At 54.1% G+C, this 10,431-nt stretch overlaps 1 non-coding gene across 1 annotated transcript; it reads left to right on the forward strand.

Moving 5' to 3' along the window:
• The first annotated feature begins 3,844 nt into the window (after positions 1-3,844).
• Positions 3,845-3,916, forward strand: TRNAP-AGG (transfer RNA proline (anticodon AGG)). Its single transcript has one exon. It is a non-coding gene; the product is annotated as a tRNA-Pro (tRNA).
• The last annotated feature ends 6,515 nt before the right edge of the window (positions 3,917-10,431 follow it).

Genomic DNA, 10,431 nt, shown 5'->3' on the forward strand with positions numbered 1-10,431 from the left:
AACTCTCTGGTCACACACAGTCAGTCATGGCTGTTGTCTACCGCCCTCCCAAACCACACCCATCATTCCTGTCTGACTTCTCCTACTTTCTGACCCAGCTATGTTCCCTCTCCCCCTCAATCCTCCTCCTTGGTGATTTCAATATCCACATGGACTCCACTGACTCCACGCTAACCACTGACTTCACTGATTTACTCACCTGCTTTAACCTCACTCAACATGTCAACTTTCCTACCCATAACCGTGGTCACATTTTGGACCTTGTCTGCTCTACTGGACTAATTTTGCACCATCTCTCTGGCTCCGACCTCACTCTCTCTGACCACCTAGCCATCACTCTGACCATCAACATCCCCACCCCAGCACCAAGGCATTATCGCACTATCAACTTCCGTAAGCTAAACGCTCTTTCACCTACCTCATTCTCATCGACCCTCTCTGAAAAAATGTCCACTTCTCCCTTCGTTGACCTCCACACCCCTTCTGACCTCACTGACTACTACAACCACACTCTCTCCTCCTGCCTTGACCAACTTGCGCCTATAAAAACCAAAACAGTTTCTTTCACCCATTCTGCTCCCTGGTTTACCCCTGAACTCCGCCTGATGAAAACTCGTGCTCGCCAACTTGAAAGACTCCGGAATAAAACAGGTCTCACAGTTCACTCCCAGGCCTACAAGGACCACATACAACACTATAAAGATGCCCTCTCCCGCGCCCGCTCCGCCTACTACTCTCAAATTATCCACTCTGGCTCCGGAAACCCAAAAGCACTCTTCTCTACAATAAACAAACTCCTCAGCCCCCTGAACACCACCACCCAGTCATTCACAAGAGACAACTGCATCTCCTTCCTTTCATTCTTCCAACGCAAAATTGAAAACATCTACAACAGCTTGACCACCGCCGCACCTGCTCCCCCTCAAACCACCTGCCCCCCCTTATCCTGCCATCCCCTGTCTCAATTCTCCACAGTCTCCCCTACTGACCTCTCTGAACTCCTCATCGGAATGAAAACTGCCACCTGCACTCTTGACCCCATCCCCTCCAGCTTTGTCAAGGCCTCCCTTCCTGCTCTCTCTCCACTTATCATTGCAACAATAAACTCCTCCCTGTCTACAGGCATCGTCCCACCATCCCTCAAAATTGCTGCTGTTACCCCCATTCTGAAAAAACCTGGACTAAACCCTGACACCCTAAATAACTTCAGACCCATCTCCAACCTACCCTTTCTGTCAAAGGTTTTGGAACGCGCTGTAGCCACTCAACTCAAACATCACCTCTCTGCCAATAACCTGTATGAAACATTCCAATCCGGATTCCGCTCCTACCACAGTACTGAAACTGCTCTCCTCAAAATCACCAACGACCTTCTCCTCTCCTCTGACGCTGGCAACCTCAACATTCTCATCCTCCTCGACCTCAGCGCCGCCTTTGACACCATCGATCACACCATCCTCCTCACCCGACTTGAAACCACCTTTAACATTACCGGCACTGCCCTCTCTTGGATTAAATCATACCTCTCTGACAGACGTCAGTTCATCTCCATCAATAACTGCAAATCCCCCACTGCTCCCCTCCCCCAAGGTGTCCCCCAAGGTTCAGTTCTTGGCCCCCTCCTCTTCATCCTTTACCTGTCCCCCCTCGGTCACTTAATCCGCCGTCATGGTCTCCAATTCCACTGCTTCGCCGATGACATCCAGCTTTTCATCTCCACCAAGTCCATCTCCACCGCCACCCACTCTATCCTGACAAACTGCATCACTGAAATAAAATCCTGGCTTCAAATCAACTTCCTCAAACTTAACTGTGATAAATCTGAAATAATCATCATTGGCCCAAAAACGCTCACCAAGTCCACCCATAACTTTGCCCTCAACATCGACGGTTTCCCAGTATCCACCTCCCCTCACATCCGGAATCTTGGCATCATCTTTGACCAAACCCTCTCCTTCGACAAATACACGAAACAGATCACAAAGACAGCCTTCTTTCACCTGAAAAACATCGCCCGTCTCCATTCATCCCTCTCCTCCGTGGCTGCAGAAACCCTCATCCACGCCTTCATCACCTCCCGTCTGGACTACTGCAATAGCCTCCTTTATGGTTCACCCTCAACAATCACCAATAAACTCCAATACATTCAGAACTCCGCTGCCCGTCTACTCACCCATTCCCGGACCCGTGACCACATCACCCCCGTCCTTTACAAGCTTCACTGGCTCCCCATCTCCCAGAGAATCCAGTACAAAATCCTCCTCTTGACCTACAAAGCCCTCCATAACCTGGCCCCATCCTACCTGGCTGACCTCCTCTCCAGACACACTCCCACCCGCAACCTCCGCTCTGCTGGTACCAACCTCCTGACCCCCCCCCCCATCCGGACCAAATTTAGATCCTGGGGGGACAGGGCCTTCTCCATCGCTGCTCCCACCCTCTGGAACTCGCTACCTCACACCATCAGAGACTCCTCCTCACTCACCACATTCAAAACATCACTCAAGACCCACCTGTTCAACACTGCATTCAACATTTAACCCACAACATCTAACCCCTGACTATCTCCTCTCCTTCTCCCTCCTTTGTGCTTTGAATATTTCCCTATTGATTCTTCTTTTTTGCAATTGTTTTTATGTTTTGCTATGCATTATGTTTTGCACTCTGTCAAAGCGTCTTTGGGCTTCCTGAAAAGCGCTATATAAAATAAATGCATTATTATTATTATTATTATAAAGGAGGGATATGGTCTCAAAAATCGATTTATTATTATCAATATGATCGTTTATAAAGGAGGGATATGGTCTAAAACATCGATTTATTATGATCGATATGATCGGTTATCAAGGAGGGATATGGTCTGAAACATCGATTTATTATGATCGATATGATCGGTTATCAAGGAGGGATATGGTCTGAAATATCGATTTATTATGATCTATATGATCGGTTATCAAGGAGGAATATGGTCTGAAACATCGATTTATTATGATCTATATGACCGGTTATCAAGGAGGGATATGGTCTCAAACAACGATTTATTATTATCAATATGATCGGTTATCAAGGAGGGTTATGGTCTGAAGCATCGATTTATTATGATCTATATGATCGGTTATCAAGGAGGGATATGGTCTGAAGCATCGATTTATTATGATCTATATGATCGGTTATCAAGGAGGGATATGGTCTCAAACATCGATTTATTATGATCTATATGATCGGTTATCAAGGAGGGATATGGTCTCAAACAACGATTTATTATGATCGATATGATCGGTGATCAAGGAGGGTTATGGTCTGAAGCATCGATTTATTATGATCTATTTGATCGGTTATCAAGGAGGGATATGGTCTGAAGCATCGATTTATTATGATCTATATGATCGGTTATCAAGGAGGGTTATGGTCTGAAGCATCGATTTATTATGATCTATATGATCGGTTATCAAGGAGGGATATGGTCTGAAGCATCGATTTATTATGATCTATATGATCGGTTATCAAGGAGGGATATGGTCTGAAGCATCGATTTATTATGATCTATATGATCGGTTATAAGGGAGGGATATGGTCTGAAATATCGATTTATTATTATCAATATGATCGGTTATAAGGGAGGGATATGGTCTGAAATATCGATTTATTATTATCGCTCCAATTGGTTGAGGTGGGATATCGTCTCAATCATTGCTATATTATTATCGATCCGAGTGGTTGAGGTGTGACGGTTTCAAGCATCGATTTCGTCTGTGATCAGTTTCAATCGAAGCGGTTGACTGTGCCATCTTGGAGCCTAGAGGAGAAACACGAGAGAAAATGAGTATGACTTCGTTATCTGTCTGGCTCGTTGGTCTAGGGGTATGATTCTCGCTTAGGGTGCGAGAGGTCCCGGGTTCAAATCCCGGACGAGCCCTTTGTTTTTAATTTTTAATCAACAGGTACATTTATTCATTCCAATTAGAACTTCTGATGTGAGAAATTTTTTATAAAATTTATCCCCCAAATACGTTATTTCTTAACCGTCGAAAAGGGAGAATATATTAAATACCAAGCATCGTTTGGATTTTCAGAACGCCCCCTCGTGATCGACTGGGTCGTGTGCAGCTGAGGGTACATTATTTGTTTTTCCCTCTCCAATGTTGCACACCTTTAAAGAACCAAAAAATTACCTCGTATCGAAATTTAATCCCAAATCCTTCCCATCCCATGTCCTCAGTCTTTCGCTCCCCTCACGCTTCTCTCGAGGATTCACGAGGAACTTGACGCAGGAGAAGGCGGCCATTTGGCCCACCTAACCGATACTACCTGAATTCAAGATCAATTCACTCGGGGAGGAGGTTTCTGGTGTAGGAGCGGGGATGAGAACAGCCGCACCGCACAAGTACAGGTTCACCCCATCCCAAACTTCTTTCCCTTTCCTCCAAATTCGCCACAGACCCCTCTACCCACACTCCCTCCTCTTCCCTTAATTATTAGTCCCCTACCGGTGTACACCGGAGGGGACTATAGGTTTGCACGCTGTCCCTCCGTCTGTTCGTCTGTCAGTCCGTCAGTCCGTCAGTCCGTCAGTCCGTCACGCAAAGAACAGTTTTCCGGACTTTTTTTCTAAACTCTTAACGCTAATGATTTCAAACTTGGTACATGGTAACGATGGTTTCATCATGATAAGTTACAGATCAAGTTCGAACTTCACGACGTTTCGATCATTTTTGACAAAGTTTTGGCACTTTGAACTTTGGTAATTATGATAATGAAGGATGAAGGAGCTGTGGCTCCCACGTCGATCGAAAGAATGGACGCGACAAAAAGCTTGAATTCATCTGAGCTGCTTTATTAGAATCAAACACTCAGGCACTCTAGGAAAAACGTTTTACGGTCGGCAATATATATCTATTCCGCCAGGGGGTTTGCCCAGGCCTGGCGCCAGGGGGCGTGGCCCCGCGGGCCGGCTGCGGCCTGGCAAGCCGAGGGCGAGCCTGCCCGGGCGTCCCGACCGAGGCCTGGCAAGTCGAGCGCGGGCCTGCCCGGGCGTCCTGGACGAGCCCGGCCTGGTGATCGCTCCGCGTCCTTGATAGGTGCAAGGCGATTGTGTAACCCCAGCGGCAGCCGCTACACACGTCCCCCCAGAATCGACTTGCACCGGCAGGGTCAACTTGAGGGGGGTCCTGATGACCCGGCCGAAGCGACCCCTGGTGGGTCGTGGGAGGGGGTCCGGTGAGGTGGTGGGCGGTCGAGTGGGGGGCACCGTGGACGGGGGGCGGCCTCGCCGCGGCGGGAGGGCCACCCGTGGTGGGTGGTCGACGTCCACGTGCGCCGGCTTGAGGCGGTCCACTGCAATCCGGTCCGACCTGCCGCCGATGTCGATGACGAACGACTTGTCGTCCCGTCGCAGCACCCGGAAGGGCCCGTCGTACGGCGGCTGGAGTGGCCGCCGATGTGCGTCGTGACGCACAAAAACATACTCCGCGGTGCGGAGTGCTGGGGGGACGTAGGACTGGGGGTCACCGTGGTGGGATGTCGGCACGGGGGCAAACCGTCGGGCGGCCTCCTGGAGGTCCGAGCGCTGGCGAGCTGCGGACCAGGGGCTGGTAGCGTCGGGCACGAATTCGCCCGGGACGCGTAGCACCTGGCCATAGACCAGCTCGGCGGTGGATGCCTGGAGGTCCTCCTTGGGGGCCGTGCGAAGGCCCAAAAGGACCCACGGCAGCCGGTCGGCCCAACCGCCGTCTTGAAGGCCGGCCATGAGCGCGGCCTTCATGGAGCGGTGGAATCGCTCGCACAACCCGTTTGCTTGGGGGTGGTAGGCCGTAGTACGGTGGAGCTTGACCCCCAGGTTGCGGGCGACCGCGCCCCACAGCTCGGAGGTGAACTGTGGTCCGCGGTCTGACGAGATGTCCGCCGGTGCGCCGAAGCGGGCGACCCAGGTGGCGATGAAGGCCTGCGCCACGTCGGCGGTGGTGGTGGAGACGAGGGGAACGGCCTCCGGCCACCTGGTGGTCCTGTCCACCATGGTGAGCAGGTGTGTGAACCCTCGTGATGGGGGAAGGGGGCCCACCAGATCCACGTTGACGTGGTCGAAACGTCGTTCGGGCACGGTGAAAGGTGCCAGCGGGGCCTGGGTGTGTCGGTGGACCTTGGCCCGTTGGCAGGCGGTGCAGGCGCTGGTCCAATCGCGGACGTCCCGACGAAGGCCGTGCCAGACGAAACGCGCCGACACCAGCTTCTGGGAAGCTTTCCGGCCCGGGTGGGAAAGGCCGTGGAGGGAGGCGAAGATGCGGCGTTGCCAGGTGACGGGCACGATGGGGCGAGGCCGGCCTTGGGAGACGTCGCAGAGCAGGACAGTGTCCGCGCAGGGGATGTCGGCCAGGCGGAGGCCCGTGTCCGCCGCCCGGAGGGCTTGCACCGTGGTGTCGGTGGTTTGGTCCGCCGCCATGAGCGCAAAATCCACGCCCAGGTGGACCGCGTTCGCGCTGGCCCGGGAAAGACAGTCGGCCACGGCGTTGTTTTTGCCGGCGACGTGCCGGATGTCCGTGGTAAACTCCGACACGGCGGAGAGGTGGCGCTGTTGGCGGGCCGACCATGGCTCCGTGACCTTGGCCATGGCGTAAACCAACGGCTTGTGGTCGACGAACGCCGTGAAAGGTCGGCCCTCCAGGAGGTGGCGGAAATGGCGGACGGCCAGGTGTAGACCGAGGAGCTCCCGGTCAAACGTGCTGTATTTGAGCTCGTTCGGCCGGAGCTGCCGGCTGAAAAAAGCGAGTGGCTGCCAAACCCCGTTCACCCATTGCTCATGTACGGCGCCCACCGCGTAGTCGGAGGCATCCGTGGTGAGGGCGATGGGAGCGTTGAGCACCGGGTGAGCGAGCAGTGTTGCGTCGGCGAGGGCCCGCTTTGAGCTTTGGAAGGCCGCATCCATTGCTGCGGACCAGGCGATGTCGTGCTTGGCCGGCTTGCCCCGGAGGGCTTCGTAGAGGGGCCGCATGAGTTGAGCAGCGCGGGGCACGAAGCGGTGATAAAAATTCACCATTCCCAGGAATTCCTGCAGGGCCTTTATGGTGCGGGGACGCGGGAAAGTGGTGATGGCCTCGACCTTGGTTGGCAGCGGCACAGCCCCGTTCTTGGTGATGTGGTGGCCCAAAAAATCAACGGCCGTCGTGCCGAAGTGGCATTTGGCCGGGTTGACGATGAGGCCGTGCTCGCTGAGGCGCCCGAACAGTGTTCGGAGGTGGAGGAGGTGCTCGGCCCGGGACGTGCTGGCGACGAGGATGTCGTCCAGGTAAACGAAAAGGAACGGCAGGTCACGCAGCACGCCGTCCATCAAGCGCTGGAACGCCTGAGCCGCGTTCTTGAGACCAAACGGCATCCGCAAGAACTCGAATAAGCCGAACGGCGTGATGACTGCCGTTTTAGGGACGTCGGCCGCCCTGACAGGTACCTGGTGATATCCCCGTATGAGATCAATTTTTGAAAAAATGACCCGTCCCGCCAGACGGGCGGAGAAGTCTTGGATATGCGGGATCGGGTACCTGTCGGGTGTTGTAGCGTCATTAAGACGGCGGTAGTCGCCACACGGGCGCCATCCACCCCCCGGCTTTGGCACGATGTGCAGTGGCGAGGCCCACGCGCTATCGGAGCGCCGCACGATGCCGAGGTGCTCCAACGCGTCGAATTCGGCCTTCGCAACGGCAAGCTTGGCTGGGTCGAGGCGGCGGGCCCTGGCGTAGACCGGCGGGCCCGTGGTTGGTATGTGGTGCTCGATCCCATGCCGTACTGCGACGGCCGAAAACGTCGGCCGCGTGAGGGCCGGGAACTCCGCGAGCAGGCGAGCAAACTCGTTCGCCGCCGGGACGGTGCATGCCAGCTCGGTCGGCGCGGAGCTGCTCAATGTGCATACCAGGGAGCTGAAGGTTTCAGCGTTGATTAAACGACGCCGTTGGACGTCCACCAGCAGTCCGTGTGCGCAGAGGAAGTCGGCGCCGAGCAGAGCCATGGGCACGTTGGCGGTTACAAACGTCCAAGCGAAGCGTTGGCCGCCGAAGCAGAGGGTGACGTTGCGCGGGCCGAAGGTGCGGATAGTCGATCCGTTGGCCGCAACCAAGGAGGGGCCGCAAACCGCGGATTGCCTGTCCTGGTCAGAGGCGGGCATGACGCTCACTTGGGCGCCGGTGTCGCACAGGAAGCGCCGTCCGGACGCTTTATCCGTGATGAACAGTAAGTTGCCCGTGTGACTGTGGCCGGCGCTCATGGCAGGTAATGAACGCCGGCCTGGCCGTTTCCCGACCCGCCGAAGGTGCACGGGGGTCGGCATGTCCGGGCCTTCTGTCCGAACCTGGCATGATAGGAACACCACGCTTGGTCAGGTGGAGGCCTCGGTCGTCGTGCTGGAGGTGGTCGGCTCGGTAGAGCGGCCGCCAATGGCGTCGGCAGTTCGGCCGTCGACCGTGCCGGGTGCTCGGGCGCCATGGTTGTTGCGTCGGACGGCGGTGGGTCCCATGTCGCCGCTGCAATGCGCTGTCCCGCGGCGGAGATTTTGTCGGCTTCTCTGGCAAGGGCCCGGGGATCTGTGATCGTCGTGCTTGCCAGGGCGAGGCGTACCGGGTTAGGCAGCTGACGGAGGAACAGCTCCCGGAACAGGAATGCCGGAGAGTGCTCGCCGAGCAGCGAAAGCATGTAGTCCATTCGCTCGGAAGGGCGCGTGTCGCCGAGCTCCGGCAAATCGAGCAGGCGCCGTGCGCGTTCCGCCGCTGGGAGGGCGAAAGCATCGAGGAGAAGCTTCTTAATCGCGCCGTATTTGTCAGCGGCTGGCGGGCTCTCGAGGAGGCTCAGGGCGCGGGCTGCGGTGGCTGAACCGAGCGCAGCGACCACGTGGTGGAAGCGGGTGTCGTCCGCCGTGATGCCCCGCAGGGCGAACAGGGACTCCGCTTGTGCGAACCAAACCGCCGCGTGAGCCTCCCAGAAGGTAGGCAGTTTAAGGGCGACTGCCGTGTCCATGTCGGTAGGTCACCAATGAAGGAGCTGTGGCTCCCACGTCGATCGAAAGAATGGACGCGACAAAAAGCTTGAATTCATCTGAGCTGCTTTATTAGAATCAAACACTCAGGCACTCTAGGAAAAACGTTTTACGGTCGGCAATATATATCTATTCCGCCAGGGGGTTTGCCCAGGCCTGGCGCCAGGGGGCGTGGCCCCGCGGGCCGGCTGCGGCCTGGCAAGCCGAGGGCGAGCCTGCCCGGGCGTCCCGACCGAGGCCTGGCAAGTCGAGCGCGGGCCTGCCCGGGCGTCCTGGACGAGCCCGGCCTGGTGATCGCTCCGCGTCCTTGATAGGTGCAAGGCGATTGTGTAACCCCAGCGGCAGCCGCTACAATAATTCTGATGATCCTTGACTCAGTGCCATTTTAAGTTTTAATTCCCTTTAAAAACCAATTTCTCTGCAATAATAGGACCGATTGAGATCAAATTTTCACCGTAGGAGGGACTCGGTCTGTAGAATATTTTAATGGTAATTATGACGTCACAGGTCACGTGGTTCGGTCGCCATATTGTTTTTCGTGAAAACACGAAAACCCCTTTTTCTCTGCAACGGCTGAACAGATCGAGGCCAAACTTTGCAGGCAGAATCGCATACCCATGACGAACAAAAAAGTCAGCGAGCATGACGTCATGCATCACATGGTTTCAGAGTTATGACGTTTTAAAGCATGAACCTTTAAAACCGAGCCCCTCCCTCATTTTTGATCCAATCAAGGGGAAACTTCACAGATCTGTTCAGCATATCAGTCTACTAAAATGTCCTTTTGGAATTTGTGATAGGGCACGTGGTTTGGCAGATATCGTTAATTAAACGATTTTTTTTTTTAAATGGATATCTCTTGAATCGCTAGTACCTCAGACCGTGAGTTGGTAATTATATAATTCACACAGTGCAATACGTGCAGGCTGCTCCACGGAGCGACCTTGCGGGCTTATCAACGAGGCGAGGCGTGACACACGTGTCTCAGCATACCTCAGATCAAGTTTGAAAACCAGCATCAACCGTGCATACATTTTCATATTCGATCATTTTTGACAAAGTTATGGCACTTTGAACTTCAGTAGGGGACATGTATTGCAGCGCAATACTCAGAATGCTTGTTTTTCTTGTATTTCAGGTCTCACACCCCTTGCGTACGTAGTATGTAGATGGCCACTTAATTGCAGCTTCGAAGTAAGAGAGAAGCACCTGTGGCTGACTCTGTGTGAGACGAGGAATTAACGGTTTTCTTTGTTTGTATAAGCAACAGCAGGTCAAATTATTTATTTACTTTCGGAAAAAAACTCAAGAAAGACCTTCACACAAATTCTGGATTTCAGAACTGGAAGAAAGCAAGCATCAAACTGAAGGAACACAGTCAGAGTCATGTGTAGTGTTGAAGAAGGGACACGACACAC

Source organism: Myxine glutinosa, unplaced genomic scaffold (genome assembly GCF_964187855.1).
Source record: "Myxine glutinosa unplaced genomic scaffold, kmMyxGlut1.1 SCAFFOLD_662, whole genome shotgun sequence".
Taxonomy (NCBI): Eukaryota; Metazoa; Chordata; class Myxini; order Myxiniformes; family Myxinidae; genus Myxine; species Myxine glutinosa.